A 27,974-nucleotide genomic window follows, 5' to 3' on the forward strand; every position below is an offset into this window, starting at 1 on the left:
TTATTTCCAGGGATCCTCACCTGTGATTCTTGCATCTAATTGGTCAACATTGTTTTGTCATCCCACTAGCAGTAAGAGTGCTGCTGCTGCTAAGTCACTTCAGTCGTGTTTGACTCTGTGTGATCCCATAGACAGCAGCCCACCAGGCTCTGCGGTCCCTGGAATTTTCCAGGCAAGAATACTGGAGTGGGTTGCCATTGCCTTCTCCGGTAAGAGTGCTAGTAAAATGATTTTATCTGGGTACATTCACCCACCCCCTATAAGCTCAGGTTAAAGAAAGACAGGGAGACTGGATATTGAGTAAGCAATTAGCAGCGCATACCACAACACATATTACCAGTGCCAAGGGAATTTCAGTATGTTATTCTCAAAGGATTCCAAGTGCAAATTAGATGGTCATGAATCACTGAAAGGGCACGTTTGCTCAACTGATGATTAAGTTGTCATTCATGATTTAACTTTATTTAATGTACATGATGAGGCTCTTTCCCATTACTTCTTTATAGGCTTTATGGTGAATGCATGCATGTGTGGATGCTAAGTTGCTTCAGTCCGTCCCACTCTTTGATACCCTATGAACTGTAGCCAGTCAGGCTCCTCTGTCCACTAGAGTCTCCAGGCAAGAATACTGGAGTGGGTTACCATGCCCTCCTCCAGAGGATCTTCCCGACCCAGGGATCAAATCTGTGTCTCTTAAGTCTCCTGCCCTGGCAGGTGGGTTCTTGACCACTAGCGCCACCTGGGATGCCCATTTATTATTGAGTATATAGAAGTTGTAAAATTGCTTATGAATTAATTGCAGAGTCCCTTAAGGATTTAAGACTATACTTGTAAAACTAAGAGTCCCTATTGTAACTGAATAGAGAAGTAATGAAAACTGTTCAGACAGATGAACAAAGATAGGAGCTGTGCTCTAAATGACATGGAAGATTGAGATCAGTGTCATTACAAAACATGAATAAATAAATAACCATTACTAAGGTCTGTTGTTCCTCAATAACTCATGTACTATTAAGAACAGCAAGTTGCTATGTGGATAAACAAGAAACAATTTAATAATGAATTCCAATAAAAGATTAGCGTAAAGTCTTCCTGTTGTTTTGAGCTTAATGGTTCAAGCTAGATATCCATTTCTGTTTATGAATAACTCTTATGATTGAGAAGCAATGATAAAAATCATTTAAGAAGTAAAAGTAAACAAAACTCATTTTTTGAGCTTTTATTATAAATCAAAATGGGAATCTAGGTCTGATTGATGACCAAGTTATTATTCTTAATCTTCAAGACAATGCTACATGGTAAATATTGCTATTCCAAGTTTAGAATAGCGAGGCTGAGGGTGAAGGTGTCAAGTCATTTGTCCAAAGCAGATTCAGGATTCTTTTGCAAAACTATCAAAGGTAACCCTCTGAGTTTATTATACTACACTGTGCAGCCTTCTTATAATGTTACTCCTTTTCTTTAATATTCCACTATCATTATCATTATCATTGGCATCATTAGCATATTTCTTTTACTTTTTCTTCCAAACTTCTGAATAAACTGATACTAACTTGTGAACTTCTCTCTTAAGCATGCTCTTATAGGAGATTACTTGTTTTAGGCTGTCCCTTCTTAACACTTCTCTCTGTTTAGCAACAATGTATACCTTTTGGTTTCACAGTGTCTTATGATGGGCTTCTTTCCAAATTTACACTGCTGATATGAGAGGAATTAATTCTTAGAGGTTCATTTTCAGCACAGAAGTGCTTGACATTACTTGCAATCAGCTCATTCCTCCACTTCCCCACAATTTGCTTACATTTATCACAGTGCATTTTTTTTTTTTTTCAGATCTTTCCTATTGCATGTCATGGTGCAATAGGAAAACATCTGGTTGAGGCAGACATCATTTAGTTAAAAGAAATAGAAATCACTTATCTTAGTTCAAGTACATTTGTTCATGAGGTGTCTTAGAATTCCAGTAGTAAGACATTTTAGCCAGTCTTATTAAAAGCTTAATTAGAAAAGGAAAGTCATGAGCTGAGACACACTTCTTGGTAGTTGCATAGCCTCTTTTCTCTCCCCATCTTCTAGGCTTTCTCTTTTTCTTCCCCTTTGTGGTCAAGTCTCTTTGCTCACACACAGATGAGTAGGTTTGTCTGCACCAAGTCTACATGACTTCAGTTTCCCAACAAATCTCCTTCAAGCTGTGTTTTCTGAATCTTGTCACTGAAATCCTTAGAAGAAGGAATGTAGGAAATAAGAGAATGTCTTCTTTTCCCATGGATCAGTTTCCCCCTCCTGCTGTAATCCACTCTGGTCACTCAGAAGGTTGTGCAAATAGAATTCCATTAGTGGGAACTATTGGTAAGGAGTATTTTCAAAGCAGGTGTATGGTTTTGTCAGGCATCCCAAAATTTAACTACTCTGAACACTTAAACCAGAGTAGTAATAAAAGGTGAAATATCTGGCAAAGAAAGCTGAATGGTACAGTTCATCCATATTGTTTATTAAGTCAGGAGTTCATTATCATATACTTTTTACCATTTACTGGTGCTTTACATATGATAGTCCTCATAATTATCCAGTGAGAAAGATATTATGATTATTAACATTTGACAGGGAGGGAGAGTTTATGTAGAAGCAAGTACTATACAGAGTGGCCAAATTATTTACTCATACTGGCAAAGATGTGAATCTAGGCAGTCTGGCTCCTTACTCCACACACATAACCTTCAACTCGCATTGTCTTCCACACTGTTTTTAAGGAAAAGGATTCCCTCTAGTTGCTACTTAATCTTATGAGAAACGTAAATTTTACCTTCTTCTACCTTCTTCTGACTCACTTGTAGAGTGGGAACAGAAAAGTCAGACTTGCCGGGTGATAGAGCTTGTTGACATTATTTAATTTTAAAATATTTGGTACTCTGTTGTAGCATTTTAGTGTTTGCTCTTTGTACATAAACATTAAAAAGTGGGAAAGTAAAATCAGGCAGAAAGACAGAAAGTCTTGTTAATAGCAAGCAAAATTTGTGATACTGCATTTTCAGACAGCAGAGGTTAATGGTGACTGAAAGCCACTTGAGTCTGATGGCTCTTTGGTGGTCTATGTGATACACATTGGTGGTTTCTCTCTTGTTACTCTTGGACAAATTTTCAAACCACTAAAACCACTTACAAAATTGACATTTGTAATAGAAAAAGCCAGTTCCTTATCTTGGGAATCCTCTACCATGGAAAAGAATGATCTCAGAAGGACTTGAGAAATCCACTGAAAAGTCCAAACAGGGAAAAAACCCACAAGCATTCTCTATTGTAGCATTCTCTCTCCCTAAAAGATTTCCATTTTGAATGTAAAACAGTATGAAGTAGTACAGTAGAGACTAACTATAAAAATAAACAAGCCTCTCTCTTTCTCCTTTCCCTCTCCTCCTCCCATTCTCTCTGTATTAGAAAACTGTGATTTTCAAGTTAACCATGATGTCTTTACAACACTGATTCAGAATACGACTTATACAACTCAAAATTAAAATCAATTAAATTACTGTCATTTGCTGTCATTTCTTTAGGAAATTTATGTTAGGAGCATAATTTTGTAGTTAGAACACTATTGATTTCAGTTTATCAGAATTAAAATTGAAATCACATAGACATCAAGTTGAATTAAGGCAATAATTTAATCATCATGCACTCAGTATTTTGCTGTTTTGCTCAATCTGTGCTTCAAAATCCTAGGGTTTAGTTCAGAAAATTAGAGTGATTCACATAAGTCATATCAGGGTATTTCATAATGAAACCTCTGAATGCATAATCAATAGGGTGCAGATATTTACCTTTAAAAGAGATTTTAGTACTATTAAAATGTCAAAAGAAAAACAAATATATTTTAAAATGTTCAACCACTTATGCACTCAATTTATGAGATATTTCTTTTCAACTTTAAAACCTTTCCAGTTAGAATTGTTAGCATTTTAGTTGGCCACTCAATATAATGCAAATGTACTTTTTAATTTTGTAAAGGTTATTCCTGGAACAATTCTGAATCATTTAATTGAACTTAGAAAAACAATAAGCCTGTGCAAAACATTCAGAGACCACATATTTGAACTTTCTTGAACTATTTTATTTCTGGCACTATTCAATTACCAATTTGTTCCTTTTATGCATGGAAGCAACTTTTGTTAAGAGGGATATAATGTGCAAAGTGAATCTTTACAAATTTAATTACAGAAAGAAGATCTGGAGATATTTAGAAAATATGCAAAAGATTTTCTTTATAATTTGATTTTGCAAAAGCTTTTCAAACAAGGTAGAACATTAGTTTTGCCATCTTTTACTATTTAATATATACAGCAGAAAATAATGTAAGGTGAAAAATAGAAGAGGTATTATGAAACTCCACTTGAGTGTTATAAAAATTTGCATATAGTAATTACTATGATTTAACATGTTTTGTAAATTCTGTATATGTTTTACTGGAAGTAATAGGAACATTTGAAAAAAGAAAAAGCACTTACTTTCAGAGTATATTTCAAAGACATTTTAAAATTATCTATATTTAAAACTTACTTCTGGTAATGAAAATAAATCATTTTATTTTAGAAAATATAGATGTACAACAAATTAAAGTGGTTCTAGGTATTACAATACAATTACCTTTTTTTTTTTGCAAGGGTAACATAGTATTAGGATAGACTGATACACACATACCTACCTATCAGGATATATAAATACTTTTTGATAGATACATACTTATCAAGATATATAGACACATATGGATATATAGATACATATATGGATATATAGATAATATATACCTATATATACATATATACACACACTTATGTATATCCTTGCATTTTAATTAACATTATAAAGTGAAAATTTGTTTAAATTTTTTTAGAAAAATTATATTCACTACTAAATAGAAACCTTAGTTTTCAACTATAGTTTTCTACATTATAAATTCTGTTTCTGTTTCATTTTGCTTTCTAATTCTGATGTTATTGGCTAATTTGTAGTTTTATACAATTTAATTTTTAACTATTTATCTTTCTATTGTATCCGTCCTTCTCAGAACTCTAACTTTAAAATTTTACATCATAGTCTATTATCTGCTTTCACTTTTCTGTTTTTCATTGTGGCTTCAAAAGTACTTTATATTCTTAATTTTACAAAGCTTATATTGCAGATATTTCTCAAATTTCTATTTTCTGTTTATCTTAAACATTCAAGCCATAATTTTCTCCACATTCTTCCCATTATTTTGCAAAATCTTCTTTGCTCTTCTTTAAAAGAGCACATTGATAACTAGGCTAAAATATTTCTTAGCCTTTATTGCTCATTAGCCCTTGCTGCCACCTGCTGCAAATAGGAGGAACCCACTTCTTTGTTTTAACATCCAGGGTGGCTCAGAGGTTAAAGCGTCTGCCTGCAATGCAGGAGACCTGGGTTCGATCCCTGGGTTGGGAAGATCCCCTGGAGAAGGAAATGGCAACCCACTCCAGTATTCTTGCCTGGAGAATCCCATGGACAGAGGAGCCTGGTGGGCTACAGTCCACGGGGTCGCAAAGAGTTGGACAGGACTGAGCGACTTCACTTACTCACTCACTCATTGCTGTGGATTGGGAAGGTCGCCTGCAGAAGGAAATGGCCACCCACTCCAGTATTGTTGCCTGAAGAATTCCATGGACAGAGAAGCCTGGTGGGCTACAGTCTATGGGGTCACACACAACTACCACTTTAATTTCATTTTTTTTTCTTTAGTGCTGCTTATTCCTGGTACTTACTATTTCCACCATTTTTTAGTTTCCTTTATTGCCTCATGGCCCATCCTCTCCCTAGAAGTGTAAGGTTTTTACTGAGTTTCTTCCAGAAATATTCTTGCTTATTTTCCTCAACACTTACAGTTTGAAGGATCAAAGTTGAAATTAGCCATGCATATCTTGTTGGTATATAATTCTATCAAACTGTTTATGAACTGTGAATTTCTTTTAATTTCAATAGTTGAAAGCATCCTTACTAATTTTTTCAGAGACTTTGAAGAATATATTTTTAATTTAGTATTTCATCAGTAATTTTAGTTTGGAGTTTTGGCGGGCTGAGTATTTAGACATCTTGCTGACATGTAGGTTTCTTCCCATATTCTGCATTACAATGTTGGTTGCAAGGTTGCTTGGTGAATTTTTGCATGGTAAATCTTTGAAATCTAATACACGACTGAGCGACTGAACTGAACATCTGAATGTGCTCTCAGATTTCTGAATTATGTTTGTTTACAGGCTTTAGTTGTTTAGTTGCATTGCCCCGTCCCTTATCCACCTCCCCAGCCCCCTCCTTCTTAGACACACACAGTCCAATTTGCATACAATAAGTTCTCAAAAATATGCGTGGCTACGTCTATCGAAATTGAAATTCAGTACCCTCTTCTTTACTGCACCAAAAGACATATAGAATGTACTTAAAGAAACTGTATGATGGCTCTGTATTACTTTTGGTCCTAACTGCCACCTGTTATTGGCATTGTGGGAATACAACAAAGAATGGAGAATGCGATTATGTATTTCCTTTGTCTGGATGAGTATATTCTAGTATATTCAAGATTTTTGTGTATCATGGGTTTGTGTAGGACTTATTAAGTAGAGACTGAGGGGAGAGTCTTTGGATTTAAAAATATCTGAGAAGTACTGATTGGATTCCTAAAAAATAATATGACTTTTGATAATAATTTTTACATTTCTCCTAAAGAATAAAAGTGGGGAAAAGTGTTTATGAATGTTTTTACTAAATAAATCAATGTTAAAATAAAGCAAACATTTGATTATTTATTAGTTAATATTTTATTAGTATCCATAATGTATAAACCTTTTCTTTTGAGAACAGATATTGTTGTCACTAAAGATTTGAAAATTTACTTAATTAAAACTTCAATCTAAGTAATACATTTATCTTGGGAGATTTAGGAAAAATGTATTTACAGCATTCATACTAAAATCATACTGGTATCTTTTAAAACTAACAAGATTTTAAAATTAATTTTTTTTAATGTGTGACCTATATTTGTCTGGGTGAAAACATTTGTGTGTATGTGTGTGTGTGAAACCAAAAAATTCCATTCTCCTTGTGGTATGGTAAAAGTTTTTGCCTGTCCAAGGAAATACAAAATTTAAAAACCAAAAAGTAGTAAAAATGCAATCCAGTCTTCAATAATGGGACTTTCAAAAGCATTATTGGAAGACCCTGATTCACATCCCTCAGTGACACTTCTATGAAACATATTGTCTTTCTCTTCTTTCTAACTTTCCCATGTCTTATAGATGCTTGGTAGATTCTTATTTTACAATGCTTTACCTCTTATATTTCCACTCTTGGTTTCCCCAAATCCCCAATTTGAGTTTTTACTTCCAGATTGCTTCCACTTCTCCAGTTTCTGCATAACAGAAGCCTGAGAACCTGAGGGGCAAAAAATGTCTTAGAGGGCAAGATAGGAACAAGAGTTAAGCAAGGAAAATAAAACCTCTTATGCTCTGAGTGCATCTGTAGGGGTGTGTGTCTGAGAAAAAGAGGTCTGGTGGCAGGAAGAGATTTGGGTGGGGAACACACTAGTATTAATAAATCCTTTCCTCATCACATTCATATTCATGACCTATATCCCTATTATGTTCACGTTTTTATAGCTTAGATGAAACTCTGATGAGAATTTTGATTATCACTAGTAGTGAGAACTTTTAAAGATGATGCCTCACCAGCTACATTATCTTATTACCCTTTCTTGAAGACTCCCTGCTAGAAGTGTTTCTTGATACTTTCTCCTTTTCAGTAAAGCAATGATTGTTCAATGACTCATTTAAATTTTTTGTTTAAAGATTTAATGTGATATGCTTTTTTCATAAAATTTAACGAGATGGGTTTTGTGAAAACACACATTATAATTTAACAAAAAAAGCCTGCATTTAAATAATACATGCACACCTACACACATGTATGTGTATATGTGAAGTGTTCTCACATTAAAATTACTTCTTAAATTATGATGAGGAGGAAAGTTGCCAGAGAATAGTAGGACTTTACTTATTAGTCATGTAAAAATGAACATCCCAGACACACTGGGTTTAATAGTGTAAAATGATGAAAAAGGTGAAGGTGATGGGTCAAGTCATCTGGTATTGTGATATTGATAATTACAGGGAAAAATTAATTTTAAAGCCTATATAGAATTGTTGTTTTGATTTTCTTTAAATATCCTTCCATAAAGAAGAGATACGCTTCTAATTTGCATGTCACCTATAATATACAGAACAGTCCTATTTGATATGCCTTTACAATTAATTTTTATACATTTGTTTCTTTTGCTTCTATTCAAAAAACTATAAATTTTAATTTTTGAAAATATAAATAAAACCTGTGACAAAAATAAATGCTAATACAACTTTTGATCTGGTGTCAGCTAATCAACCTGAGTTTTCTGCACTCCGTGTTCCTTAGATCTAAAATTTAGACAGTATATTGCTAATGTACTTTAAAAACTTAGAAAAGTAGTATGTGTACTCACGTGGTGTACACATGATGATCATTCTTACATCTAATTTATAAAAGAAAATATAAAATTACTCAGGATATAGAGGAAACAAAATTTACAATGATTTTTATTAGAAAGAAATGTAAAGGTAAAATCTTGTATTTGATATATTTTTAAAAATTAATTTTAAGGTAAAAAATAGACCAAAAATCTATAAGAACTATTACATAACTCTCTCAAATTATACCTTATTTTTATGAAGGAACTCTCTCTATATCTTGTTAATTTATTATACAGTTTTCCAATGTTAGCTTAAAAGAATTTAGTGAATTGTATACTTTGTATTCATATCCAGTTGATCTCTTCCCAAAAATATATGCATGGGGCATTTATTTGGGTTATCACTGGTAAGTAAAGTCACCTTTGCATTCTCATTATCAGCTTTTCCTTTAAAAACTCGAAGAATGAATTCATATAGACTTCCTTACTCAGTTCCATAAGATTGATGAAAATTACAGTGCCTTTGAACTACAGTGAACTCCATCAAATATTAAATACTAGACTTCAAAACATGTATTACTATTACATATTATTATGTATCATTATTATTATTTTGCAGTCACATGCTATAAAATATTGAGACATATGCTTAAGATAGTTTTTCACATTGGACAATTTTGGCTTATTTAATACACAGAGATTGATACCTCTGTGGAAAATATTAATGTATGATTATTATTTAGTTATATATATATCAGCATTACCATCAAATATTTTCTTGTAGTATGCTAAAGTTACTAAATATTTTTGGTTTGAGTAATGGGAAGGTTTGGACACTTCTTTTTTTTAATTTATTTGTTTATGTATGTATTTGGCTGCATCAGGTTTTAGATGCATCATGTGAGATCTTTTGTTATGCCATATGGACTCTGTGGTTATGGCACTAAGTCTTAGGTGCTCTGTGGCATGTGGGATTTTAACTCCCTGACCAGGGATCTAACCAATTCTCAACCACTGGACCATTAGAGAAGTCCCAGTTTCAGACATTTCTATATACACTAGACAATATACTGATATAGAAATAATTGAATAAAATGTGTCTTGGTATCTTTCAATAATTCAAGTTACAAAAATTTATCAAAGAACTTACAGAAAACAAAAGGCACAATCAGCAGTGATTTTTGAGAGGGAGAATTTAGATAATGGATACTTTGCAGAGGAGTGGCTGAGTTAGAGCAACTAAAAAGTGATACTGAGTATCCTGTTTTAGATATAGTGGAAAGTTATAGAGGAGAGAGAAGGCAATGGCACCCCACTCCAGTACTCTTGCCTGGAAAATCCCATGGACAGAGGTGCCTGGTATGCTGCAGTCTAAGGGGTTGCTAAAAGTCAGACACGACTGAGCGACTTCACTTTCACTTTTCACTTTCATGCATTGGAGAAGGAAATGGGAACCCACTCCAGTGTCCTTGCCTGGAGAATCCCAGGGACAGGGGAGCCTGGTGGGCTACCATCTATGGGGTTGCACAGAGTTGAACACGACTGAAGCGACTTAGCAGCAGCAGCAGCATAGAGGCAAGGAGTAATATTGTATTATAACAAGCAAACATGAGCCGGAACTACTATGGAAGGGTGGTGGCAAGAAAGCACTGTCTTTGTACAGCAAAGCAGACACTACCAGAAAGAACCACAGTTCAAGTTTTAGAGCAAATGGGGGCAAAAATAGTTCTACTAGTCTTTACTACTTCCCTCTTCCAGTGCCTCTCATTGACAATACCCAACAAAAGCCAGGGGTCAATAGAAGCCATATACATGGCAGCTCCTAAAGGTTAACCTCTAGGGCACAAAGAAGGGTTAATGATGGATCTAGTGTTAGGGGGTAGATGAGGAATGGAGATGATTCACACAAATGTCAAATAAGTATATGCATGATATCAAAACCCATATTTCCCAAGCATTTAGATTTTGCGTAACAGCATTAGCCACATGATTTCAGCAGAATAACATCTAAACCATAAGCTTACAATGATCACAAATATGACTCCACTTATTAAGGCTCCTTAAATTGGGTACAGCCAAGACTTTTTATTGTGTTTTAAAGTTTCCTAAGCAGATTTCTTGGAGAAGGCAATGGCAACCCACTCCAGTACTCTTGCCTGGAAAATCCCATGGACAGAGGAGCCCGGTAGACTGCAGTCCATGGGGACGCTAAGAGTCGGACACGACTGACTTCACTTTCACTCTTCATTTTCATGCATTGGAGAAGGAAATGGCAACCCACTCCAGTGTCCTTGCCTGGAGAATCCCGGGGACGGGGGAGCTGCCGTCTATGGGGTTGCACAGAGTCAGACATGACTGAAGCAACTTAGCAGCAGCAGCAAGCAGATTTCTTGGCAGCAAAACATCTTTAATAAATTAGCTAAATTAGACCTATTTACTCAATTAGAACTCCACCCTTGACTAAAAAAGGTTATAGAGGATTATCCTTGTCTTATGTGAGATAAGTATAAGCAGTCTGATTCATTAAGTGCCTGATTTCACACTATTTTCAATATAAAGCTGTTTCAACTTGTAGTCTGCCAATCAGCATAACTTTAGAAGCAAAAGTTGAGAAAAAGGAGAAGAAATTAAGTTTACACCATTTATGCAGACCATAGAAGAAAGATGGTAAAATGTGAGAGACTATACTGACAGATAAAATCCACCCATCAGGTGGTCACAGGATTACTTTCTTTCAACCATTGTTGATTGTCTCCCTTAAAATAGGTTACTTGCTCTTCCTAGTTTCCTTACCACCCTGTTATCTATGGGCTTTCCTGGTGGTTCAGACCATAAAGACTCTGCCTACAATGGTGGAGACCCAGGTTCAATCCCTGGGTTGGGAAGATTCCCTGGAAAAGGGAATGGCTACCTACTCCAGTATTCTTGCCTAGAGAATTCCACGGACAGAGGAGACTGGAGGGCCTCAGCCCATGGGATCACACAGGCAGACACAACTGACAGACTAACACTGTTATCTATACCTTCTCCTTTATTTTCAATTCCACAATATGGACTGCTGAATAATTAGGAATTTTTGCCATGATGCTATCAATAAATTTAAAGGACATATGTAGAACAAGAAATTATTGCTGCAGGAAATTATTTGTTACACTGTTACTGTTAGTCACTCAGTCCTGTCCTACTCTGTGTGATCTCATAAGCAATAACCCATTTGGCTCCTCTGTCCACGGAATTCTCCAGGCAAGAATAGTGGAGTAGGTAGCCATTTCTTTCTCCAGGACACTGCCAAGCTTAATTCAAAAACTAAGACAAGAAAGCAATTGATTCCTTGAAAAATCCAAAATCCAAATATGAATTTGGAGATTTTTTTTCTGCATAAGCAGAGTTTAAAAATCAATTATAAGCTTAAATGTAACATCTCTAATTTAAGTTTTGGTAAAAATGAAGTGATGTGGTAAAATAAAGAGAATCTCGAGACAGACTAGTAGACATACTCAGCGCTACCTTGTATTACTCTATCAACCTTTTTTTTCTAACATTTCTACTTCATGTTTGTCATGATACTTCACATACTTCATATGAACACATACTTCAATGACCAATTAAAGAGGTCAGTGCCTTTTAAAAGTAAATATACAACAATAACTCAAAGAGGACATTTAAAGTTGTCTTTTCATTTAGAAGAAGATAAACCATAATATTACAAGAGTTGAAAGTAGGTAGTTAGATAATGAATTTGTCTTAATATTTCAGGCTTGGAGCCATGATCTTCAGAAAGGATATCCCAGTCCAACTGTAATGAATCACTAATAAAATCTCTACAATAAGCTAATCACAATTAACGTGTGTGGTGCCATTAGGAGGGGAGAGAGGTGCAGCAGGCAGGGGACTGATTAAAAGCCTCAGTCTTTCATTGCTTTCAGAATCTTGTGTTCTTCTAGAGGACACCAAAAAGTAGTTGTATAGAAATACTAGTAAATCAGCCCCAGGGAGCACCTTGTCTGTGAGATGCCAACTTTGAAGTGAAGTTGAGATGGGTTTCAAGTGGCTGAATACCCCCATACAGCGGTAAAAAGATGTAAGACATCAATACAGTCAGCTGCATCTTGTTAAAAGCTTCCTGCGGGTTGGCAGAATGAAATCTTTATTTAAAATACACAAATTATTATCAAGGGAAAGATGGAGAACACAGTAAAAGGGCCAAATGCTTTGCTTAATCCACCAGAAACAGCAGAAAGGGAGAAGTGGTCACACGGTCTTTGCAGTAACAGCAACAGAAAAGGTGACTTAACAACAGGACGATCGGTCAGCATCCATCCATCTGCCCCTCCCATGGTTTCAGGATGCATTATTTCTTTTATTATTAATTACACGTTTTTCCGGGGGAGGGCTAATACATGATTACAAATAGCAAGAGAGGAAATCATTTCTGTTGCCACTTGGCATTAAGTACAGTAGTTCAGTAATGAGTGAGTGATGACAGGAAACAGCAGCAGCGTTGAGCACCAGCATTTCTCCTACCAATCTGTTCCAACTTGCTCTTGGTAGTCAGAGGCTGTCTAACAGAAAGTTCATGTAAAACCATTATTGAGCACTGACAGGAAGGATCTGAGACAGGGGTGAGTGGTATGCATTTGTGCAGAGGGAGAAGGAGGGAGGGAGAAAAGGAAAGAGAGGAAGAGAGAATGAGTTAGTGATAATTTTGCACAGACAACATCATAAGAGGGGGCAGGTGCTTTGCATAATTGCAAAGAAAGACACACAGTACACATACACACACACTTGCACACATACAGGAGAAGTCTTTTTGGTTTAGAGCCTATCATTTCTGAGAGCAGCTTTAAGTAATATTTATTGTGTGCATGTGAACCTTCTTAAATGGGTGAGCTCAGTGCAGTTTAAGGAGGCAGATCAGGGAGGTTGGTAGGAGATGGGTTCAGAAGAGGGGTCATTGCTGAGGAGCAAAGGGAGATGGCAAGCAATGAAGCAGGCAGAAAAGAAAACAGACCCTGGGGAAATGTCACCTATATTGATTAAGCTTTATTTCTCTTTGGTAGAAAGTGACATTTCTACTATTAGATCCTGGCCAAATAAGGCAAGTGGGTGGCTCACGGCTTTCTGTTTGTATCCACAATGCTAACAGCCCGTTTAACTAGAGGGTAACTGGATGGCTCTCTGTTGCATTATTACAAACAGGATAATTATTATTTTCTTTAAGCATCAACGGAGTGACATTGCTCTCTCTTTATCAAGAAAGACAGCATTAAAAAAAAAAAAAAAACTGTTGCCATAGTTGTGTGCCCTGATCAGACATGAACGACGGTAGAGCGATAAAAGCTTTCTGCTAAATTTATTCTAGCCTGCCCACCCATCCTCTTCCCCAGCTCCAGTCTCCTTTTCTAGCTTCTCTCAGGGGATCTAAGTTCCTCTCCCGAGTCTGTGGTACACCACTTTACTGGCACTGGCCGCTCTACGGTGGGGTACTGAGCAGAAGGGGAAGAAATTACTCCCCCAAGGCCCGCCCGCGTCCTCTCAACAACGAGACTGTTTCCCAGCAACTCCTTTGCAGTCTCCCCCCGCCCCAACCCAACCCAACCCTCTGCCTTTCTCAACTATCACTTCGGCAGAGCCCAACGTCTCCTTCAGTCCCGTCAGTCAGGCTGCCCAACATCCCGACTGACAGCTGCACCCTGTGTCTGATATACAGAACACCCCGGGCGCCTCACAGCCTCGCTCCCCTACCCGACCTCGTACTAACGGGGACTCTTCCCAAGCATCCACTGTGCTGTAAATTAAAACTCTGCCCCTTGCATTTTTAAACCCTCCACCCCCTAACCCTTACCGCCAGCTTCCCTCCAAATCAGAAAACCCAAAACACCTGTACAATTAATCGAAAGCACGCGAACACCTGAAGCAGCGCAAGCGGGGTCCACACCTGGGCAAGTCCTCTGTGGCTTTAGTGGTCGGGAATAGCCCGCGCCTGACATGGCCTCCTCTCCCCGCTCCGACCGCTTGACCGCCCCCCGCCCCCCGCGTCCTGGAATCCAGCCAAGGTCTCGGGGGCGCAGGGTCAACCTGGTCAGCGTCGGGCGGCTCGGGGGCGCGGCTCGTCTCCCCTCGTCCCGCCCCAGCCAGCGCGCCTGCACCGTCGCCGCCGCCGCCGCCTCCCGGGTGGGCCCTCGGAACATCCCGCGCCGCGGTCCTCCCCGCCCAGGCTCCCGCTCGCCCGCCCGCCGGAGCCCGGCCCGCGCCGCTGGCAGCCATCAAGTGGCTCGTTAAGGAAATGCAGGTGAGTGCGTGCGGCGGGGCGGCTGCCGCCAGAGACGTGGGGTGTGTGCCTTGTCTGTTCGAGCGGGAGCAGGAGGGAGCGCGAGCGAGCGGGCCAGCGCGGGAGCGGCCGGGAGAGGATCGCCGCCTCGGCGCCCCGCCCCGCCGCGCCCGCAGCCGGCAGCCCGAGCGCGTGGGGCAGCGCCTCGCCCTGACGGCGGACGGTCCCTCGGCTTCTCCGCCAGCCGCTCGTCGGCCTCCCCCGCCCCGCGCTCCCTCCCAGCCGAGCCCTCCTGCTGCTCCTCCTCCTCAGCCTCCTCCCTCCTCGCGCCGCTGACAGGCAGCCTCCGCGGGGAGAGTGCAGGTACTTTGCCTTCAGAATAATTTGCAGGACCCCAGCGAGCTTGCGGAGCGCCCAGATTTTCTCCTGCCCTCGCCCCCTCCCTCCCGAAAAGAAGATCCCACTTTTGAAACAAGCAGAACCCCCGAAGCAGAGGCAGCAGACCAAAGCCAGAGCCCGACGGGCGGCTGTGCATGTGCTGTCCTTTCTTGCAGTTTATTCTGGGCCTGTGTGGAATAGAAAGACAATTCTTTATTTGACTGGAAGGAGAGAAAAGAGAAGACTCCTCAGGGTTTCCAAGGAAGACTGGAGCGGCTGCTTTAGTAAGTAAACTGTGCTTCCGTATTTCTTGTCTTAAAGTGAGGCAGATGCTGAATGAATGCTTCTCCCCCGATGGTATGGGCGGGCAGTTTGTTCGTTTTACCAGGGAACAAGTTGACTTATATAACTTCACTAGTTCTTAATTGAGAAGTGGTTTGCTAAGCATTTTTTTTTTTTTTTTTGGAAGAACATTGCATTGAGCAGACTTCAGTGTGGGCAACCATACTGGAGGTCTGTTTTTTAAACGCTCATTGTTCACGAGCTATGGGAAGCTTGGTGTTTGAAACGCTGGTTGGTTCTAAGATTTAAGGAAGGGTTCCAAGGGAGAAAAAAAAAAAACAAAACCTTGAGAATTCTAACCCTACTGGTACCCCCCCGCCCCACTGCTACCTTCAACCTCAGTCTTAATCCACACCAACTCCCATCCTTCACTGACTTCTCTTGGTTGCTTGTTTTATCTTTAGTTCTGAAGAGCTTGTTTAAAAAAAAAAAAAAATGGGTCAAGGGAAAGTTAATATAGGTGGTTTGAAAGACTGGAATAAAAGCCTGTTGAGGTTTGTTTGTTTGTTTGTTTTTAAATGCTTGTAGATGAATGAGATGTGGAGGAAAATGTGAGAAATAGCCTCGTTTAGAAAAAAAATGCATGGAATTAATTTGGAAAAGGAATCTGAAAAATGTTTTGGAGAGGGCAGAAGCTGAGGCTGTGACTTTGACACAGCAGGTTATAAACTGTGACAGGGCTCAGCAGCCTGTGACAGGTTTAAGGTGTCTCCTAGGGCTGAATATCTCTGCATCAAAAACTTTTGCAGGCAGTATTCCTCTTGGGGTTAACATCACCATGTCAGTAGCTGCAGCATTTCTGTAAAAACAAGTAGGACACTCTTCCTTTCTCTGTGAAAGGGTTAACGATATCTTAAAATTTTAAAAAAAAGATACATTTGGCAATATTTTGTGATATCTAAATAGAATCTTTGTGTTATATCAGGACGAATATAGTTGAGTCAGTTTGTTTTGCAGAAGAGGGAGAGAATCAATAACATTTCAGCAGTCTTTTTTTTTTCTTTATCACTGCCAAATGGATCCTGAATCTAATTCTTCTTGCATTGTTACATATACAGTAGATACAGTAGGAATTACAGTTTAGTTAAAACAAAGCTGGTTAACAAATTCAAAGTTCTTTGACATAACGCTCATACTGACTAGTATAGAATACTTATTTAAAAAGTTTGTTTTTTCTTTAACTTTCAATTTTCCATGTTGGTATAAAACACACTTTTCTAATCATTTTAAGAGTTAAAAACCAGACTGAAAATTAAAACCACTTGTCTCACAGATTTTATTTCTAAGAAAACACCGTACTATCAAATAATACTTAAGGGCTTTCTTATATTTAATTGATGATAATGGGTAAAGTGAAAAAACACCTTTTTATTTACTCAAGTTATTATATAAAAGTAGCTATATTCTTTTGACACTGAATTTTAAAAACTGAACACTGAACTAATGATCACTGATTTTAAAAAGGGAGAGATCTTTCAGAACTGTTTTTATCCAATGTCAAAAGCTCTGAATATCTTGAGACATAAGTTTTTAGGATAATGAAATAACAGTAGGACAGTTGATGAATTTGTTGACATGAAGTTACCATACATGGAAATCACTTGGTAAAGACTTATCATTATTTCTTATATATTACTTTATTTTTCTATCCAAATGTGTTTTCTTATATATATATTACTGCTCTCAGTTGCCACTTCTACCATTAGTTTAAAGTGAATTTAAATAATTTAAAATAAAGCCCCAGGTTGATCAGATTTGGATTATAGCAAATGACCTCTACTCATCTGTGACCTCAAATATCTGAAAGAATAGCTGATGTTTGAAAAAATAAATATTGAAAAATAAAAGGTGAATTACCAGATTTGAGTGGGTCAAACATGTTATTGCCTATATTACTGTAATACATGTATTCCACAGAAGAAAAAACGTGACAGAATTAACATGAAGACTAATCTGACACAGATTCTGTTTCTAATTATGCCATAGTGCTGAGGAAGATAACCTGAATTACAACCATTTCTAGTAAAGCTTGCACATATTATGTTTGATCATTGTCCCTACATAATAAGAGAGAAAAAAGTCAAAACTGAATGGGACAATTTAATTGTCAGGTCTTTTGGCCACCAGCTTTTTGTGCAGTCCAGAAGTGGTTGCAACTTTAAAGCTGAAAAAAAGAAAGTTGCTAATGTCAGCAGTAATATGTTTTATTATGCAATTGTTCTTGTTATTCAGATCAGATAATGGCCCTATGAAATACATAAGCAGTCTGCAGGGAATGAATGATTAATTCCTCTAAACGTGTGCTTACTAAAGGAGTTCTTACTAATAAAGTGCTGTACAGCTGCATTTGCTTACAGTTGCAGTTGGCGAAGGCAAACATACTTTTCTTTTAATAGTAACATTGAATTTATAGGTATAGTCCTGAAACTATCAATATTTAAAGATTTTATGGACGACATGATCATACATTCTATGGAACCTTTTGGATGTGATTATTATTTTCTTAAAACAAGTGAGACGTTAATTAGATGCAATTCTGAAATATGGTTAAAATTACTTTGTTTTTTGCATATATGAAATGACATCCTTTCTTTCCTGTGTACTATTAGTAGGGTACGGATGCAATCTGCAAGAGCAAAGGATGTTTTCTTTAGTAAGGTTAAGTGTAAGATAAAAGCTAAAATATTGCTGGTTTATATAAAAAATTAGTTGGATACTATATTAAAATTTTAGTAATGACTAATAGTACACATGACGAGTGTGGCTACCACTGGTGTAAATGGTTTTGCAGTTAGGAAAGTGTCAGTGATTTAACTTTTGCTATCTCTGCATTTCTAAGACTGGCTTATGGGAGAAGGTGGGTAATGGATGGATTTTGTATGGAAATTTGAGAACAGGTGATCTGAAATGCACACTACATATTTTAAATTCACCTACCCAATGGCTTCTTTTATAGACATTTCTGAAAAAAGTGTGATTTTCAAAGTTGATTAATTAGTCAGCTAATTAGAATATCTATCAATATGTCTTTACATATGTATCTCTCAAATGTCGTATCACACATAACTTTAAAATTCCTTTATTGTTTGAATAAAATACCTCAACTCCAGCAATGTCTTTTTGGACTTATACTGAATTTAATGCATTTTAACCATGCAAATTATATGAAAATACGTATTTGATAATGCTAATTTAAAAGTTATAGTGAATGTTGGATGGATAGTATTTTGTATCCAGTTGAGTGCCATTTTAATTTATCTCCTTATATATTTAAATGCAAATTCTTTATGGCTACTGTCAGTTCACTGGGTTCTAATCAGGTTGTTCAAAAGTAATTTGACATCCATAAAGAGTAAATGAATTTCCACCAGTACAGTTAAAAAATGTATAAGTTAAATGTACTTGTAATAATGGTTATGTTCCTTCAAACACTTTAAAGTGTGTTGAATGAAGGAAAATGAACAACCAAAAATGAACATTACCCATAAGGTAAACATTTATGTGATTCTAGAATTGTTTTGAATTTTCTTCTGATCCTTATAATTGGCTGCGTCACCCCAGGGAGGTAACTTGGACTCCCTTACCTGGGTTTTCTTGTCTATCAAGTAGAGAAAGTGGGCTACAAATTGAGAGTAATTCAATAAAAAAAATCTTAGAAACAAGTTAATATAATTACTAATATATGAAATACTAGTGTTTAGAAAATTGTTGAATTACACTATGTCAGCTTGATAATCCATGTAGGAGCTGGGGCAGCCATGTTGTTTGAAGGAATTCTAAGGATATTCTCCTGAAGCAATGTTGGCAGGGCTTGGATGTTGTTTCTTTCTTGGATTAAGTATTTATTTGAGTGGTTTTGAAGGAGGAGGATGGAAATTATCGAAGGAAGGGGCTTGATTAATTTTTCTCTAAACCTCCCTTTCCTCTTGCTACTGAAAGAATATTGCACAAGTAAGTGTTTTTGTATATGTTCTATTCAATACCAGAAGGGTATGAGAAGATAAAAATGAGAAGAATTTCTTAGTTTCTTTTGACATTCCTTTTTCTCTTCTTAATTATTTCATATAAGCTATTTTACAATGTCATAGATAAATATGTACAATTGAAATGAACTCATGTTTTTCCCTGGAACACCTATAATAGATGTCACAGCTAGAAGAAACTATAGAAGAATTATTTCAACTTAATATTTTAAGAGGAAATTGAATATTTCAAATATTAAAAATTTTAAAGATGAAATAAATTTCCAAAATTCATGGAGAGGCTTTCCATCACAGAGCAATATAATCTAACATGCTACATTAACAAGAAAATACCCAGACAATAGTTTATGCACCTGTTAGTAAGTTATAAGTTAAAAAAATCATTGATGATATAGGATACGTTTCATGTAAAATATTTTATAATCATCATACTTATCGTGGAAAGTGAATACAGAGAAATAATACCTATGGTGTTAATTTTAAGTACTTGTTTTTTAAATAGAAACAAATCATTTCTTCCTAGATGTAGTTCATGTTGTATAATTGATGAAATTAGAAACTTTCTCCCCTCTAAGAAAATCAGTGTGCCTAGTCTTCTCCTTTTATGATAGAAGTCTCTGAAAGGTAGCGAGTGACCTATATTTCTACAAATGTTATATGTTTTATATCATTGGAGATTGGGAGATCATGCTATATTTAAAATTGTTTACTTTAATTCATGGGGTCGCAAAGAGTTGGACACGACTGAGCAACTGAACTGAATGCAAGTTATTGCTGATCAATTATAGAGAGTTCATTTGCTTTTTGTTGCGAATATCTGCATGTGTGTCCATGTGTATGTGTTTCTGCATTTAAATACATCTATTAAAGATGAAACAGTGAAACTAGTGTGCTTAAAATTTTTAGAACTGTATATACAATAATTGAGTAGTCAAAGAGAACATATGTTAGAGTGTAATGTATCAAAGTACTCTCTGATTAGTCCTTAAATCAAATGAAGTTTCAATAATATATCATTTTACTAAGGCCTTCCCCCTTGTAATAATTTCATATATTTTCTAAATGTTTGTTTTTAACCACTAACTTGTGTCTGATTCTTTTGCAACCCCATGGACTGTAGCCCACCAGGCTCCTCCGTCAATGGGATTTCCCAGACAAAAATACTGGGGTAGGTTGCCATTTCCTTCTCCAGGGGATATTCCAGACCCAGGGATTGAATGCATGTCTCCTGTACTGGCAGGCTGATTTTTTACCAACTGAGCCACTAGGGAAGCCCATATTTTCTAAATACCACATAATAATAATTATTAAATATTCCTTTTTAATATAAATTTATTTATTTTAATTGGAGGCTAATTACTTTTCAATATTGTATTGGTTTTGCCATACATTGACATGAATCCACCACGGGTGTACATGTGTTCCCCATCCTGAACCCCCCCCCACCTCCCTCCCCATCCCATCCCTCTGGGTCATCCCAGTGCACCAGCCCCGAGCACCCTGTATCATGCATCGAACTTGGACTGGCAATTCGTTTCACATATGATAATATACATTTTTCAATGCCATTCTCCCAAATCATCCCACCCTCACCTTCTCCCACAGAGTTGAGATGTATATAATTGCAGTTTTTTTTACATGTTCTTATGGACCTTACTTACCTGATTAAGTATATGCACTTAAGATCCTAAAAAAACGAAAGGAACAAATTAATATTTGGTTATGACATGGTTGATTACTTAAGAACAGTCATCTTTAACCCCAGATTGGTGGTGGTGGTTTGGTTTACCAAGCCGTGTCTAATTCTTGTGACCCCATGCACTGCAACGTGCCAGGCTCCTCTGTCCACAGGATTTCCTAGGCCAGAATATTGAAGTGGGTTGCCATTTCCTTCTCAGGTTAAATGTATTTAACATTAACTGGGATACCTTGATGTAAGAATCATTGCATATATGACGCTATCTGATTTACTTTGCCAAAGAACAAAAACTATTACACTTAAATACAGAGTTAGTGAACTTTTGTTTTAAAAAGTCAATTTCAAGCCTGCAAATATGTAAGCAATCAGCTACATGAGTCTACTAGTGCACTTATTATATTAGGACCTCTGTGAATTGTACCTTTTAAAGACTACCCCAAAGTTCTGTTTCTCAAATATAGTTTGTACTGTTGAAAAAGAGACCCCCTTAAGCAGCTGCATGAACAGAGAACAAAGCCAGGCAAGTATATGTGCACATACTCCTTTTTACTACTTACTAAACACCTGGATTATGGAATTTGTATCACAGGATGTATTTCTTTTATTAGATTGTCTTGGGAGGCTTAGTACAAAAGCAGTAATACTCTACATGCTGTATCACTGAGTATTGTATAAGTACAGTGACCTAGAATCTTCATGATCATAAATTCTACTTAAAGGTAGAATAAAGGATATAGAGCAGAAAATGGAGAAAAGGAGAGACTTGTTAATCTCGTCCTAGATACTGTATTCTTCCACTGTTTTTCTTCCCACAAATGGTTGAGATATGACTTTCCACTTGGGGTGAATGGCCATGAGAGTAACAGGGAACTTGGCTTGTACCCTCATTGTCCCCGTCTTTGCCATTTCTACCTTGTATCCATCTAGAACCCTTAAGGAGGTCAGTTTATCAGTTCATGATCTGTATCAATTCCTTTGATTTCGCACAAAAATCAAGAAGAAGGCAATAATTCAGGCACCATATGCACTACACCTAGAAGTCAATTTCTCTTCTGTTTCCCAACTTAGCTATATTTTCAAGTCAGAATCACTGCTCAGGATTATGTAATATGTACCACAAGGCAGCATAATCCATATAATATTTGATCGCCAAATATTTATTGTCTCCAATATGCCAAGGAATGCTGAGTAAACACTCATAAGGGAGCAATATAAAACTGCCCAAATTGTGATCATCTTGTATTCTTAGGAAATCTTTCCCTGTTATCAAGAATTTTTTTTTTTATTTCATAGAAAAAAATATAATCTTCCTAAAGAATCTTTTAAATTACAGAAAAATGTCCTCAGTTCTTGGCTTCCTTTATCACTTTCCCCCTTTCATTGGCTGTCATCCTGAGTCAGCAGCATCTCTCTGGAAGCTGGTAGAATCCTTGCTGCTAGTGTAGCAGCTGTAGGCTATGTTCTATTCCTCTGCAGTTAGTTGATATACTTCATCATCATCACAGTTGGGTTATTCCATTGCTAACTGGGTAATGTGCCCACTGTCCAAAGTTCCAGAGAGGCAGGTATGATAAGCATAACACTATACCATCCTCACGTTGACAAAATATGGGAAACACAAGTAAATCTCCAGACCACTGTAGCAATTTACAGTCTATGTACCAATCCTTTGTATTTTCAAATTCATGGCATATAAGTTATAGTCAGTAATTGTGCTGCTGTTTCAGTTACAACCAAAGCATTATTGTAGGAGAGCACAGGGTTTTTCCCAGTAAAAAGAACAAGCAGAGAGAAAGAGAGGAAATTCTGTATATTTGAATGTGTGACTTATTTTCATATTTTTTGTAATATATACTTTGCATCAAATAACCAAAGAGGAGGACAAAAGTATAATTTAAATTTTTAGAAACTTGCTTGGATTGTTAGATATATTTGGAGTTAAAAATTACCCTAAATTCATCTTTTGCTTTCTTTAGTTTCTAATTTAATTTTAAAGAATTTCTCTTTTTATCTTCGTTAATAGCCTTTGTCAAAGATGTATTGATGGTACTATTCAACAGTAACATTTGACAGTCCTGAGACAGTATATGGTTTCACCTTCAAGGAAACTTTTACATCTCTAAATTTTAATGCTGAACTATGTGCATTACAAAGATAAGCAAATATCTTGCCATCATTGGTATTTCCCATTGCATTTTACAATATATGTTATTAGTTCTTAATTAATATTTATTAATGTTATTTATTTCAGTGGCTCATTGCTCGTAATTTTAGTGTGTGAGGATGTCTGGTGGCTTTTCCTCTGACTGGATGCATTTGTCCTGTGTCGTACGTGCTATCCATTTGTTTCCTCCTAGGAAACATGTGGTTAGCTCTGTAAGACATGGCTTAGCCTCATGATTTATACCTGTGTGGTTCAAGACAACAGAGCTTTCTTGCAGTAGAATTGTGTGCCTGTGAGGTTGAGATCAGCACTTCAGTGTCCCATTTCCCTGCCCCTCAGGATTGCACGCCTTCCTCTTGTGTGCGTGTGTTTTAGGTGCTTTCCATTTTCCCATACACCTCTCCATTCTTGGTAAGGTGCCAGACTTAATAACACAAATACACAGTCACGAAGACATACTAATAATTACTTTTTTTTGAAGTAGTATATCTTAAGAAATAGTCTAGTTATATTTATATAACATACTTCATATGCTTATTTCCAGGGAAGATATTTCAGGCAATATTTGTTCTGGTGTGAAATATTATATAGGCTGAACATGGAGATTAATCAGTTTAGGGAGCTAGGTCAGAAGAGATCTTATGTTTCTTCCTATAGTAGGCTTCCTTTCTCCCTTATTCAGTAGGGTTTGGATATCTCTTCTCATTTCTGTTTCTACTGCCAAGTTTCCCTTTTATGCGCATTTCATTGACCTTAATGGGTATCTGGTGCCATAGTTACCCCGGGATGAATCTGTTGGCCACATGAGACTCTAAAAGTGTATACTGTTAAGGTTTTTTAAAATAGATTATATCATTGTTTGTATTGGCATGTCCCTTACATTTCAGCCATAACTTTCATTAACATAATCCACATTTCCTAACTAGTTCATTACTTCTTATGATTCTAGTTATCACTTCTTATTACATTAAAATAAAGAAGCTATTTTTTTCCTAATCAGTGATGACATCAGGGTCTTATTTTCATCATGGGTTTGGGAATATTTTTGTCTTGTAGAATCTTCTCATGAGCTTTGAAAAAGCCTTAAGATAGAAGGTGATAATAATAGCTAAACATCTTGACTCTTTAAGGTATACCAATCACTATTTTAATTGCTTCATGGGCATTAACTCATTTTATCCCACCTCAGCCCCATGAAGGTGGTACAGTTATTATTTTTAATTTACAGATGAGGGAACTAAAGTACACAGACGCTAAGGAAAGTTGTCCATTGTAGCAATGTAGTTGTCCATTGTAGCAGAGTGTAAAGTGAAAAAACTTTGCACTCTGCCTGCAGGTCCCACATTTTAAACCATTTTGCCATTTTGAGATAGGTCCTTTCTCCCATGTGTACAGCATTAGTGTATAAAAATTCTGCAATCACATAGGTTATATGCATCGAATGTGTACAACATGAGATATCCAGCTCAGCTTTCATGATATAATTCCTTTCAAATGAAGCCAACACAAAATATTGGAAGTAACTGCTAACATACAGGGTCAGAATACTGTGAAAGCATTGCTCCAGGATAAAAGTAAGAGAAGACACAAAACAAAAGTGAACTATTTCCAGATAACTCTTGCCAAAGTTGAGTGGGTAAGGGTGGCACAAGTGCTTTAAAGTGCATTCCCTTTCTTTTTTAAAAATATTGGATTATAGTGTATTTACAATGTTGTGAAAGTTTCAGGTGGCCAGCAAAGTGAATCAGTTATACATATACATATGCATAAGTTGCTTTAGACATGTCCAACTCTTTGTGACCCAATTGACTATAGCCCACCAGGCTCCTCTGTCCATGGGGTCCTCTAGGCAAGAATACGCAAGTGGGTTTGCCATGCCTCCTCCAGGGGATCTTTCTGACCCAGGGATTAAACCCTCATCTTCTCCATCTCCTTGCACTGGCAGCTGGGTTCTTTACCACTAGTGCCACCTGGGACATATCCACTCTTTTTTAGAGTCTTTTCTCATGTAGGTCATTACAGAGTATTGAGTAGAGTTCCCTGTGCTATATATAGTAGTAGGTCTTTTATTAGTTATCTATTTTACATATGGCAGAGTTTATTTCTTTTCTTCCTTGGAGACTGTTGATCTGGTAGAAGGAGAACCTGATGTGCCCTCTGTTTTTGCCAGTGGTGTCTGCCCACATAGGTCCCTTCTCAGTAAACTGAGTGAAGTGGTTCCCATCAAACAGTCCCCTATAGACCCTTGGCCATAGATTTTATGCTGCATCAGATGTTTACATACTTTGCTACACTTAGTGACTGGTGACCAAGAGCTAGAATTTTTTAGTCAATCAAGATATTTGAGTCACTTTGCTTTGTGTAGAACGCATAGAGGAATAGAAATATGAAGACAGGGAAGATGAGTTCTGCATGTATGATGGAGTGAGATTTAGGGTCAAAAAGGCCTCATCTGCCAGTGAATATAATCCAAGGTACTATAATGCATGTTTCCCATGATAAGGAAATGAGACTAGCATAATTAACTGATACAAAATATAAGTGATGCTGATGATGAGCAGTAAGGAAATAAGAAGAGGAAAGCCAAACAATTGGTCCTCTAAGAGTCATTTTAATTACAATTACTTTGGTGCGTTCTTGGTATTTATGCCTCATTGCCACATAGTCTGGGTTATATTTATACCGTTGCATCATGTTAGATTAAAGTTGTTGTAATTTTAATTTGATAGCAATAGTAAACTACTTCCATATGCTGCTTTTCTTCCAGTGTGTTGATCAGTGTTCTTGAATTTTTGTACAATTGCTTACTTGAAACTTAAATTGAGGGAATATGAGTTACAGCATAAATCATGATTTAATCTTCAGATTATAAGGATAGAAAAGTTAAACTTGTATAGTAAAATATTCAAAAAAGATTGAATAATATAGTCTTGTGTGTGCAGTGTGCTAAGTTGCTTCAGCAGTGTCCAACTCTGTGCAACCCTATGGACTGTAGCCTGCCAGGCTCCTCAATACATGGAATTTTCCAGGCAAGAATTCTGGAGTGGGTTGCCGTTTCCTTCTCCAGGAGATCTTCGGACCCAGAGATGAAACCCACGTCTCTTAAGTCTCCTGCATTGGTAGGCGGGTTCTTTACCACTAGAAAGCTTCAGTTCAGTTCAGTTCAGTTCAGTTCAGTCGCTCAGTCATGTCCGACTCTTTGCAACGCATGAATCGCAGCATGCCAGGCATCCCTGTCCATCACCAACTCCTGGCGTTCACTCAAACTCACGTCCATTGAGTCAGTGATGCCATCCAGCCATCTCATCCTCTGTCATCCTCTTCTCCTCCTGCCCCCAATCCCTCCCAGCATCAGGGTCTTTTCAAATGAGTCAACTCATTGCATGAGGTGGCCAAAGTATTGGAATTTCAGCTTCAGCATCAGTCCTTCCAAAGAACACCCAGGACTGATCTGCTTTAGAATGGACTGGTTGGATCTCCTTGCAGTCCAAGGGACTCTCAAGAGTCTTCTCCAACACCACAGTTCAAAAGCATCAGTTCTTCGGAGCTCAGCTTTCTTCACAGTCCAAAAAGCTTACTAAACATTTATTTGGTTTCTAACATATGAGCAATGCTCGAGCCTATTGATAAAAATCTGGTACCCTAACTTTGAAAGGACATGAAAATTATCTTTGATGTTCTGTAAAATTATCAGAAATGTGTGACATTTTAAAATCAAACTCAATTAAATATTAGCTTTGTTCTTCCTTGACTTGATCAACACTTCTTATGTCTATGGTATACATCTGTCAAGTTATCATTTTAGTTAGTACCACAAGATGTAGCACATGTATTAACACAAAAACTTTCATGCTCCCTGTATTGGGGGAAATACAAAATATCAAATAGAGAAAGTTAAAGTTGTATTATGACTCATATTTCAAGAGGCCCAAATCTCTTCCTTTCAGGTGTGAATGACAGGGAAACATGCTTAATGAATAGTTTTATTGGATTATCTTCCCCTACCCGCCGAGATCTTGGTAAGGTCTTTCCTCCCTAAGGTGTTCTGATTACTTGCCAAGAAATTCAGTGAATTTTCCTTGTAAATTAGAATTAAGAAATAGAAAATGTGCCAGACTGGACAGTTTTATGATGTAAACATGTCCACTGGAGATTGTTAAACTGTTAAAATGCTTGTTGCAAGTTAAGGTCTGGCCTTCTATCACTGAAAAGCTTGGAGGAGGATAGTGTCAAGCCTAAAAAACAAAGAAGCTCTGGACTCTTGCACACACTGACAATAATATCTTTGTATTTCTCTTGATTTATGAAGAAATAAATCATAATCTTTAGGTCCATGGTATTTTTAAATGGGTAATGTTAATTATTCTTAAAATGTAATATACTCATTATATACAGTATAATTTGCATATACAGTATGAGTTGTGCAACATATCTTGGATTAGGTCTCCACAGGCAAACAAATCTAACAGGTCCAGAAAATTAGCTAAAATAAGCAGAATCTGCAACTTCAAGAGAGTAAAATTTTTTAAAAGTCTAGATTGTCTCATCAGTTCTATGCTGGCATTCACGTTTATCTGGAAGGTCCTACCATAAAAATGATACTGTCAGTGACCAAGCTCTGTCAAGCCCACCCTCTA

At 37.0% G+C, this 27,974-nt stretch overlaps 1 long non-coding RNA gene across 1 annotated transcript in view; it reads left to right on the top strand.

The window, feature by feature from the left end:
* The first annotated feature begins 15,137 nt into the window (after positions 1–15,137).
* LOC120863857 overlaps positions 15,138–27,974 on the top strand; it is a 665,502-nt gene continuing 652,665 nt past the window's right edge. Inside the window, exon 1 of the long non-coding RNA XR_005721093.1 lies at positions 15,138–15,433. This is a non-coding gene — a long non-coding RNA (uncharacterized LOC120863857). The remainder of the gene's footprint in view (positions 15,434–27,974) is intronic.

This window comes from Oryx dammah, unplaced genomic scaffold, assembly GCF_014754425.2.
Source record: "Oryx dammah isolate SB20612 unplaced genomic scaffold, SCBI_Odam_1.1 HiC_scaffold_1, whole genome shotgun sequence".
In the NCBI taxonomy this organism is placed as follows: domain Eukaryota; kingdom Metazoa; phylum Chordata; class Mammalia; order Artiodactyla; family Bovidae; genus Oryx; species Oryx dammah.